An 11,428-nucleotide genomic window follows, 5' to 3' on the forward strand; every position below is an offset into this window, starting at 1 on the left:
CAAAGGCCTATATTTTTCATCTATTAAAATTCATGACTCTGCCATTTCGGCTCATTACAATACAGAGCCACCAATCTTTTCTCATCCCTTATTAATGCAGTACCTCAGAGGAGCCAAAAATTTAAGGCCTCCAAGGAGATCACTAATGCCTGCATGGGACCTCAACTATGTCTTAGAAAAACTCACCCTGCCTCCTTTTGAGCCAGCTGCTACTGCTGATATAAAGTTTTTATCTTGGAAGACAGCTCTACTCCTAGCAATAACTTCTGCAAGATGAGTTTCAGAGCTACAGGCACTCATGGCTGTGGAACCTTTTATAATTTTTTATCCAGACAGAGTCTCTCTGAAGACAAACCCAACGTTTATGCCTAAGGTGGTGTCCAGTGTGGCTCTTAACCAAACTATTCACCTGCCAACTTTTTATCCAAATCCACAGAACAAGGGGGAGTGAATTCTGCATTCTTTGGACGTACACAGACAGCTTAGATTCTACTTGAATAGAATGAAAGTTTTCAGAAAGACTGAGCAATTACTAGTGGCATGTGCTGCAGGATCACAAGGAAAGGCTATCTCAAAGCAGACTATTTCAAAGTGGATAGGCCACTGCATTAGTTTCTGCTACTTACACCATGGCAAGCCAGTGCCTAAGGGCATTAGGCCACATTCAACCAGAGCTGCAGCCACTTCAGCAGCCTTTCTCAGGGGAGTACCAACCAAGGACATTTTAGAGGCTGCTACTTGGAGTTCAGTGCACACCTTTACAAAGCACTATCATCTGCCACTGTACTCTAAATCCAGGGCAGGCTTTGGCACTGCAGTTCTACAGGGCCTCATAGCCGCTCCTAACGCGGTTTAGCTCCAGCCTCCCAACCATAGCTTTGGGACTCTACCCAAATGTAATGACTGCAACAGTGAAACACGAAGAACATAGTACAGTTGTGTACACTTACCATAAATGTAGATGTTAGTGTGTATTCACTGTTGCAGTCCAGGTTACCCACCCGCCATCCCCCTTTCTTCTGATGGAACCTATCTTTCCTTCTCTGATTTATACAACCTATGTGGTGTATTTGCTTGTAGATGAAGGTAAAGTTTATATTGGTGCATGTATTTATATATATATATATATATATAAATTTTGGCTACCCTTTTAGGGGGCACCTGACATCTGGGGCAAGAAAAACTAAAGAAAATGGTGTCGGCCGCATCTTTTATACCCCTGACGTCAGGGAAGGGGCGACAGCAGCCAACGCAGGACCCAGGACTTTGGAATACCTCACTCGAACATCTACATTTATGGTAAGTGTACACAACTGTACTTTCTTACTCTGAACATAGGTGGGGTGATCCATAAAGAGTGCCACATGAAGTAATCTTAGAGAGTTATTTCAGAAAAGGTTTGCCACTTAAGTGTTCCCCATTTTGTTTTATTTTTTTAAATAATTCCACACTGTTAGTTTTGAACATAATATTATGCTGCCTGATCCAGGGCAGTCTTTTCTGTCACTCCTTTGATATGTTACTACATCAACTTCTTGCTGTGGTTGCTTACAAAGAACTTTAAAAGTTAGAAACAATAGATGTTATGAGTCATTTCCTCCACAGAAGGACTTTTGGGGGAAAAATGGCAAAATTTTTTCAAACCATTCCTAAAATTAATGGGGGGCAGTTTGGAAATTTTGGAGGGAAAAATTAAAAAAACAATCTGATTTTCCAAAAAAACCGGAATTTTTTTTCCCAAAGGATGAAGGGAAAAGGTTTTTTTAGAGGTTTGGGGGAAAGCCAAAAAAAGGGGGGGGGGGGGGGGGGGGGGGGGGGGGGGGGGGGGGGGAGGGTGGGCGGGGGAGGGGGGGGTGGGGGGGGGGGGGGGGGGGGGGGGGGGGGGGGGGGTGGGGGGGGGGGAGGGGGGGGGGGGGGGGGGGGGGGGGGGGGGGGGGGGGGGGGGGGGGGGCGGGGAGGGGGGGGGGGGGAAAAAAAAAATGAAAAAAAAAAAAAAAAAAAAAAAAAAAAAAAAAAAAAAAAAAAAAAAAAAAAAAAAAAAAAAAAAAAAAAAAAAAAAAAAAAAAAAAAAAAAAAAAAAAAAAAAAAAAAAAAAAAAAAAAAAAAAAAAAAAAAAAAAAAAAAAAAAAAAAAAAAAAAAAAAAAAAAAAAAAAAAAAAAAAAAAAGAAAAACAAAAACAAAAAAAAAAAAAAAAAAAAAAAAAAAAAAAAAAAAAAGGTTTTTAAAAATTGGGCCTAAATTTTTGGGAAATGGAAGGGTTTTAACACCAACATTTTACTTGAATGGGGAAGCAAAAAAAAGGGAAAGGGGGTTTGGGGTTTAAAAAAATGTAAAAAAAGAAATTTTTGCCACCAAAAAAGGGGGGTTTGGGAGGGAAAAGGGGGATACCCCTTTTAAACATTTTTTTTTCCCAAATTATTTTGATTTTTCTGTACCTTACTTTTTGTGAAATTAAAACTGAATGGGGTTTGTTTTTTCAACCTTTGTCCCAGAGTTGCAAAGGGGGTTTTTTTTGGCCACGTGTTTGTGCAGTTGTTTTTTTAAAAAAATTTTTGGGGGCAACTACCCTTTTGAATTTAAAGTAAAAAAACTTTTTAAAGGAAATTTGGAAGTTTAGTTTTTCTGTAAGTTTGGGGAAAATCATTTCCCTTCTTTTTTTTTGTGGTAAAACCAGGAAACCCTAAAGGTTTTGGGTTTCCTGCCCTTTAGTGTGTTTTACATGAACCCCCGGAAAGAGTTTTCCCCGGGGAAAATTTTGTTGGGATTTTTTTTTTTCCTTTTTTTTTTTTTTTTTTTTTTTTCCATCCGTTTTTACAAATGAAATTTAAAATTGAAAATTGAAAAGGGCCTTGACTGAAAGACCTTCCCTTTAGATTTTTAAATTTGAAAAATTTTTTTTTCCCAAAAAAAGACTTGATTTAAATTAAAAATGTAAGGGAGTAATCTGTCACGGTGTAATGGAAGGGGCCCCCTCGGAAGGTTAAATTTGGGTTTTAAAAATTTTCTTATGTTTCACTGGTTGCGGGAAAAAAACATTTGGGGGAAAATTCCGGGGCTGGCAGGGGGGCCCTTGGGCCGGCCTGGAAAAATTTGGGGTCCTTCTTTTGGCCCCTTTTCCCTTTTCCCTTTTGAGTAGGGGGGCCGGGGGTTTTAAAAAAAATCCAGCCGTGCCTTTTCTTTAGTTTTTTGGTCCCAAAGAACCATTTTAATTTTGGTAAAAATCCTGAAATTTTTTTTTGTTTTAACCAAAAAAAGCCTTTAAAGAAAAGGGCCCCTTTTTTAAAAAACCTTTTTTTGTTTTCCAAAACCCTTTTAGAAAAAATAAATATTTTTGTTTTTTTTAAAGAAAATTTTTATTTTTTTAAGGATTTTCATTTTTAAAAAACTTTTATTTTGCCTGGTTGTTTTTTCCCCAACGTTTTTTGGTTGTGGTTTTTTTAGTTTTTAACCAAAAACGGCATTAAAAAATTCTTTTTATTTTGTTTTTAAATTTTTGGACCCTTTTTAAAAATTAAAACCAAAAAAATTGGGTTTTTTCCCTTTTTGGCTCCATTAAAAATAAAAGAAAGGAGAAAAAAGGAGGAAAACCAGGAAAGCTTCCCCTAAATTTTGCGGTTCTCAGGGGGTGTTTTATCCCCCCCCCGCTACTTTAGATTTGGGGCCTACCGACTAGGGAGTTGGGCTGGAAACTCAAGGTATTGGAGCCTCGGATACTATTCCTTTGGGCCCGGAGCCAGGGGGCAGGCTTCTGAGGGTGTTTCAGACCTAAACATCTTTACTTTAAAACCCAAACCCTTCAGCTTAAAAGGGAAACTAAAGCACCTTCTAAAGCAAAGAAACAAACTCAAGAGCCAGGACAGGCCTCTATGCCCAAAAACAGATGCTCAAAAGGGCAGAAGACTTGATTACCTTGATCGGGGGTTCCCATCCCCCTCCTGATGAGAGGCCTAGGCAAGAGACTGACTATGAATCTTCAGATCAGGTTTCTATTTCTTCTGATTCCTCTTCTGATCAGGAATATTCTCTTCCCCTATAAATTCTGATGCTGAAGAATCTATACCTTCAGCTTCTCCTCCAGAGGATATTCTTTTGGGGAAACCTTGCATACCATGAGGGAGCATTTCCACTGGGAGAGCCAAGATTTTCAGAATCTAAAAAGGGCTCAGGGTTTTCCCTTTTTACTACCTCAAAAAGGCCACTAGCCATTCCACCTGTGTTAGACATTGTAGATGGGGGTTTTTTAGTTTTACCCTGACTCCTTACCTCCAGCTCCTGTTAAGCCGACAGATATTACAGGGTTCCTGACTCTCAAAAATTTCCCTTTTTTAAAACCCTGCTGCAGACCCAGAAACTATTTCACAGGGTCCCAAAGGAGTTAAGGTTTCCCCAAAAACCCTACCCCCTCTGACAGAGATTCTAGGGCACTGGATAGATGGGGAAAAAAGGTTTATACATCTGCTACCTTGGCTATAAGGGCCTTAAACTGTCAGTTTCATATGCTCACATATCAGCAACATGTCATGGCATTGCTTAAACAGAAACTGTTATTAAACTCTGAATGTGCAGAAAACAATGAAATGCAGGATTTATTGCATGCAACTGAACAAGTTGAAAAGCATGCTTTGCAATGTGGGTTTGATTCTTTGGAGGCCTTCTGCAGGGCCGCAGTTACGGGTTCTGTAATTAGGAGGCATGCTTGATTAAAGGAACAAAATCTGTCTGATCATGTCAAAGTTAAATTATTAGATGCACCTTTACAGCATGATACGTTGTTTGGTGTTAAGGCAGAGGAGATGTTAAAAAAATGGAGGACAAAGCTAAATCTATGCAAACTGTCAAAGTTTTTTTTACAAGTACAGCCACCTAGGTTTAGTAGACACTGGCCTACAAAGAATTGGTCCTTTCCTGTGTCAGACAGACCTCAAAGGGCAGATCCAGACCCTAAAAGGAGCCCAGGCGGTTCATACAGGTCAAAGCAATGGGGTGCTTCTACCTCCAAAGTTGGAAAGACAAATCACAACCATACAGGAAACAGTCCCAATGACTTCTGTCTGCCTACACCAAGCACTTACCTCCGTGGCAGCACCCTTAGGGGGGAAATTAGCACTTTTTTCTCAAAATTGGCACATTATAACCCAGGACAAGTGGGTTCTAAATATTGTGTCACAAGGGTACAAGTTCCATTTCCATACTCTTCCAAAGGCAAACGGCTGGCCAGATCTGCCAAAAAATCAATGGGCAGAGGCACAAACACAAGTCTCATCCCTCATGGACATGGGGGCCATTCAACAAGTACCAGAGCAAGAGCAGGGACAAGGATTTTACTCAAGACTGTTCCTGGTACTCAGAAAGGACAAGACCTGGAGGCCAATACTGGACATATCTATTCTGAACACATCCCTGGATATACCAAAATTCAAGATGATGACTTTGCAGCAGCTTCTGCCCATGCTGGGCAAGAATGCTTGGCTTGTGACTTTAGACCTAAAAGAGGCATAGCTGCATATCCCAATCAGAAAATATGCAGAAGATCCCTGTTCGGCTCAATGCATTACCAATTCTCTGCATTGCCCTTTGGCTTATCTACTGCCCCCAGGGTCTTTACAAAGTGCCTGGCACCAGTAATTGCATTCTGCAGACAAAGAGGAATACAAATATATCCTTACGGCCCTGTCTAATTCAAGCAGAGAACAAGGACATTCTTCCAGCATCTGGCTTTGTAAAAAAGACTTCTAACATGCCTAGGGTACACAGTCAAAAAAAAATCAAAACTAGTACCCTCTCAAGAGATAATATTCCTGGGTGCAAGCTTAAATACAACTGCCCAGATGGCGCATCTCCGCCAGACAAACAAAGGCAACTGACTAGCTATTTCAAAATGTTGGCAACAAAGGCCCAGTTGTCTGCAAGAAAAATTCTGCAGGCTTTGGGCTTCATGGCATCCTGCATCCTACTAATTCCATATGCAAGACTGCGAGGAAAATTAAATGGTACCAAAAAAGTTTTTGGACTCAACATTGCCACAGCCTGGAAACAATGATTACTCTCTTTCCCCTGCCTCAACAGGAGTTTCGATGGTGGGAAAAGGCTTGTCAAAACAAGGGACAGCCGTCTACATTACCCCGAGCCAGGCAGAGACTAAAACGGATGCAACAGATTATGCCGGGGGGCCCACATGTCAGGAAGATGCATTCAGGGCACATGGTCCTAAAACCCAAATGCATCTACATATCAATCAAAAGAGATGCTAGCTGTTCAAAATGCCCTGACAGCCTTCAAGGACCTACTTCATCCGGGACAACTACTGATAAAGACAAACCACGGTCATGTGGTATATAAACAAGCAGGGGGCAAAATTCTTACCCCTTTGCAGACTAGCCATGACTTTGTGGGACAAAATTGACTTACCAAGTACATCTGCAGGCACAATTCCTGCCGGGAAAGGGAAAAAATACTCTGGCAGATGAACTAAGCAGAAACCTCATGGACCCCCAAAGGTGGCAGCTGGATCCACAAGTCTTCAGCATGATAACAAGGAAATGGGGATGCCCGGACATAGATCTATTTGCCTCCCCACAACTACCAACTAAAAGATTCTGCACAAGGACTTATCACAGACGAGCATGGAAAGTGGACGCCCTCTCTTTCAGCTGGAAAACCTATCAGTATATGCCTTTCCCCCCTCCCTCCCAAGGTACTCCTAAAGGTCAGACAGGAGAAGCCAAAATGATTTTGGCCCCAGACTGGCCCGCCAGTACGGGTTTCCCAATCCAAAAGGAACTTGTCTCAATGCCCAGCTTGGACCTTACCTCAAATACCTCATCTCCTGTCCCAGCAAAACAATCAGATCCTGCACAGCCAACTCAGGACTTTAAACCTGGCAGCATGGCGGATAATGTAGTCATACAAAACACACCCCCAGTAAAGCTGTGATGGATGTCATTTTGGAAGAAGGCCTAGTACTAGAAAATCTTATGCTGGAAAATGGAAGAGATTCTGTGCTTGGAACCAGGCACAAGGAACTAAACAGCGGGCCAAATATTCCTCAGATTTTGCAATACTTAACTGAGATGCTGGACAAAGGCCTATTTTTTCATCTATTAAAATTCATGCCTCTGCCATTTTCATTACAAAAAGGCCACCAATCTTTTCTCACCCCTTTTTAAAAGCAGTACCTCAGAGGAGCCAAAAATTTAAGGCCTCCAAGGAGATCACCAATGCCTGCATGGGACCTCAACTATGTTTTGGGAAAAACTCACCCTGCCTCCTTTTGAGCCAGCCGCTACTGCTGATATAAATTTTTTATCTAGGAAAGCAGCTCTGCTCCTAGCAATAACTTCTGCAAGACGAGTTTCACAGCTACAGGCACTCATGGCTGTGGAACTTTTTATCATTTTTCATACAGACAGGGTCTCTCTGAGGACAAACCCAACATTTATGCCTAAGGTGGTGTCCAGTGTTGCTCTCAACCAAACTATTCACCTGCCAACTTTTATCCAAATCCACAGAACAAGGGGAGAGAATTCTTTGGACGTAAAAGAAAACTTAGATTCTACTTGGACAGAACCAAAGTTTTCAGAAAGACGAGAAATTACTAGTGGCATATGCTGCAGGATCACAAGGAAAGGCTATCTCAAAGCAGACTATTTCAAAGTGGATAGGCCACTGCATTGTTTCTGCTACACACCATGGCAAGCCAGTGCCTAAGGGCATTAGGCCACATTCAACCAGAGCTGCAGCCACTTCAGCAGCATTTCTCAGGGAGTACCAACCAAGGACATTTTAGAGGCTGCTACTTGGAGTTCAGTGCATACCTTTACCAAGCACTATCATCTGCCATTTACTCTAAATCCAGGGCAGGCTTTGCCACTGCAGTTCTGCAGGGCCTCATACCCCTCCTAATGCTGTTTAGCTCCAGCCTCCCAACCATAGCTTTGGGACTCTACCCAAATGTAATGACTGCAACAGTGAAACAAAGAACATAGTACAGTTGTGTACACTTACCATAAATGTAGATGTTAGTGTATTCACTGTTGCAGAAAAACCCCACCCCCACCCCCTTTCTTCTGAGGGAAACCCTTATCTTTCCTTCTCTGATTTATACAACCTATGGGTGTATTTGCTTGTAGATGAAGGTAAAGTTTATTTTGGTGCATGTATTTATATATATATATATATAAAGTTTGGCTACCCTTTTTAGGGGCAGCTGACATCTGGGGCAAGAAAAAATAAAAAAAATGGCCGATCTTTTATACCCCCGAGCGGGGGAAGGGGGACAGCAAAGGGACCCAGGGAAATTTTGGGAATTTCCCCCAACATCTACATTTATGGTGGCACAACTGTACTTTCTTAACAAGGTTATATAAAATCCAATAAAATTTTGGGGTTATTTAGAAAGGTTTTATTTTGTTTTTTTTTAAAAAAATTCCCTGTTGTTTTAAATAATATTATGCTGCCTGATGGGGGTCTTTTCTTCTTTGTATGACATAATTTTGTGGGTTCTTAAAAGAAATTTAAAATTGTGTTTTATATTTCCACAAAAAATTAAACATATTAAAGATTTTATAAAAATTTTCTTTTTTGTTTTTGTGGGGTTTGTGTGTTTTGTGTGTTTTGTGTGTGGGTGTGCATATTTAAATTTTTATATATATATATATATATTATTTTTGTGTGTTTTAAAATATATATATAAATTTTGTTATATATATATATGTAATATATATATTGTGTGTGTATATATATTATATATATATATATAAAATATATTATATTTAATATGTGTTGTGGTTTTGTTTTTTTGTGTGTGTTATATATATATATATATTTATATTGTATTATATAAATATGTATATAAAATATTTTTATATTATATATAAAATTTTATATATATATTTTATATATATATTATAATAATATATATAAATATATGTATATATATATATATATATATATATATATATTTTTATTTCCCTCCAAATTAAAATATTTAAAACCTATTTATAAAAAAAATATATATTTTTCATATTAAAAAATTTTTATTATATGTTTATATTTTTTTATTGTATTTGTTTAATTTTTATGTATTATTTTGTATTTTTTTATTATGTTTAAATAATATTATGTTATTTTTTTATATTTTGTTTGTTTGTTATATATATATATATATATATATATAAGTTTTTATATATATTTGGTATATTTATTAATTTTATGTTTTTTTTTGTTTTTGTATTTGTTTTGATATTATAAGATATGTTTATTTTATATATATATATTATAGTTGTATATATGATAAATAAATATATATTATTTATATATATATATATTATAATATATATATATATATAAAAATTTTTTTATATTATATATATAAATATATATATATATATATATATATATATATTTTTTTTAATTCACTATTTTTTTATTTTTTAACATATTTTTTTTATTTTTTTTAAAATACATTTTTTAATTTTTATATAAAATTTATCATATTTTTATTATATATACATATTTTTTATTTTTTTATTTATTTTTTTGTTTATTATTAATATATTTTTTTTATTCATATATAAATATATAATTATATATTATATATATTTTTAAAAAATAATTTAAAAATATATAATATATATATATAATATGTTTTATATATATATAAAAAAAATGTTAAAAATATTAATTTATATTAAAAAATAAAATAATAAAATTTTAAAAATAAAAAAAAAATTATATTTTTTTGTTAAAAATAAATATATATTTTTATAAAATATATTTTTATATTTTTTATATAATAATATAATTTTTTGGGATTGTGTTTTTTATAAAAATAAAATATTATTTTTAAAATAATTTTAAAATGTATTTTTGTGTTTTTATTAATTTTTATATGTGTTTTATTATATATATATATATTTATAATATATATATATGTTTTATATATATATATATATATATATTTTTATATATATATATATATGTTTAATATATATATATATATATATATATTTATATATATATATAATATTGAATATATATATATATATTTTTATAATATAATATATATATTTTATATATATATATATGGTTTTATATATATATATTGTATATATAATATATATTTTTTAAAATAATATGGTGTTTTTATTGTGTTAAAATTTATTTTTTAATATTTTAAAAAATTTTTAATATGTGTTTTTATATATATAATTTTAAAATTTTTATATATATTTTTGTATTTTGATTAAAAAATTTAAAAAATATTTTTTTTTTTCTATTTTTTATGTATTAAAAATATTTATATATTGATTTATATATTTTGTTGGTATATATATAATTTTTAAGGGGTTTTAAATATATATAATTTATATATATATATAAATATATATATATATATAATTTTGTATAATATATATATAAATTATTATAATATATTTATTTGTGTGTATATATATTTTTTTATATATATCAAAAATATATAATATATATATTAAATATATATATATATATATAATATATATATGTTGTGGTTTTTTATTTTATATAAAATGTTTTATTTATGTAGTTTTTTGTGTGTTTTGTAAAAATATTTGTTTTTATATTATGTGTGTGTGTGTGTATTTTGTGTGTGTGAATGTATATGTTTAATTTTATGTATTTTGTTTGTAATATTTTTTTTTTATTATTTTTGTATAATAATTTTTTTAAAATATATGTATAATATAATATTAATAATTTTGTAATTTTATATATAATTTTAATATATAATTTTTTGATATATATTTTTGTATATAAAAATTTTTAAAATGTATTATTTAATATATAATGTATATTATATATATGTTAATATATATAATTTTTTGGGGATATAATATATTGTTTTATATATAATAAATGTATATAATATGTATATTTTTTAAAATGTATTGTTATAAAATAATATTTAAATTTTTGATTTATTAATATGTGGGTTTTTATAATAATATATATATTTTATATTAAAAATATTAAAATGTTGTGAAAGTATAATATTATATATAAATATATATATTGTTAATATTTTTATATATATTTTATATTTTATTTATATATATAATGTTATATAATATATATAATTAATATTTATATATATATATATTATTATATATATATATATATATTGTATATATATATATATTTATATATATATATATATATATATTGTATATATATATATATTATATAAATATTATGATATATTATTTTTGTATTAATATATATATAATATACAATATATATTTTATAATTATATTTTTTATAATATTAATATATAAAATATTTAATTAAAATGTGTGTATATATTGTTTTATATATTTTTATTAATTTTGTTGTTTTGTATTTGTATGTAATTTTTTATTAAAAATTTTTTTGTTATATATATATATAATT

Source organism: Protopterus annectens, chromosome 7.part0 (genome assembly GCF_019279795.1).
Source record: "Protopterus annectens isolate FY-2018-M chromosome 7.part0, PAN1.0, whole genome shotgun sequence".
NCBI classification, from domain to species: Eukaryota; Metazoa; Chordata; order Ceratodontiformes; family Protopteridae; genus Protopterus; species Protopterus annectens.